Below are 1,027 nucleotides of genomic sequence, written 5' to 3' on the forward strand. Positions count from 1 at the left end.
AACACATGGACACAGGGAGGGGTGCACTACACACTGGGGTCTGTTGGGGGGAAATAGGGGAGGGACAGCAGGCGGTGGGGAGTTGGGGAGGGATAACATGGGGAGAAATGCCAGATATAGGTGATGGGGAGGAAGGCAACAAATCACACTGCCATGTGTGTACCTATGCAACAATCTTGCATGTTCTTCACATGTACCCCAAACCTAAAATGCAATTTAAAAAAGAAAGAGAGAGAGTTAAGAAAAAGAAAAAAAGAAAAAAGGGGGAAAAAAAGAAAACCACGTAGAAAACAGAGACAGCTTTTTCAATGCAAGAGAAAACTTGTTTGACCTCCTCTTTTAACATAAGTTGGGGAAAAATACAAAACAAATAAGAAAATTGAGTTTCGTCATTAAGAAAACCACAACGAGGTTGGGTGCTGTGGCTCATACCTGTAATCCCAGCACAAGGTAGATCCCTTGAGGCCAGGAGTTCGAGACGAGCCTAGCCAACAAAGTGAAACCCCGTCTCTACTAAAAACATAAAAATGAGCTGGGTGTGGTGGTGTGGGCCTGTAATCCCAGCTACTCAGGAGGCCTAGACGTGAAAACTGCTGAAGCTGGGGAAGTGGAGGTTGCAGTGAGCTGAGATCACACCACCGTACTCCAGCCTGGGTGACAGAGTGACACGCTGTCTAAAAAAATTAAAACCCACAATGAAATATCACCTTATACCTGTCAGAATATCTCCTATCACAAAGATGAAAGATCAGCGGGTAACAAGTAGGTCAAGAAAAGAAAGCTGTGGCACACTGTTGGTGGGAATGTGAATTGGCACAGCCATTATGGAAAATTGCATGGAAAGTCCTCAAAAAACTAAAAATAGAACTACCATGTGATCCAGCAATCCCACCGATGGGTCCGTACCCGAAGGAAATGGAATCAGTGCGTTGAAGTAATGCCTGCGCTCCCACGTTCACTGCAGCACTGTTTACAACAGCCAAGATTATACAGGAACAGCCAAAGTGTCCATCGATCGCTGTATGAA

The sequence above is a fragment of the Cebus imitator genome, unplaced genomic scaffold (assembly GCF_001604975.1).
Source record: "Cebus imitator isolate Cc_AM_T3 unplaced genomic scaffold, Cebus_imitator-1.0 Scaffold405, whole genome shotgun sequence".
In the NCBI taxonomy this organism is placed as follows: domain Eukaryota; kingdom Metazoa; phylum Chordata; class Mammalia; order Primates; family Cebidae; genus Cebus; species Cebus imitator.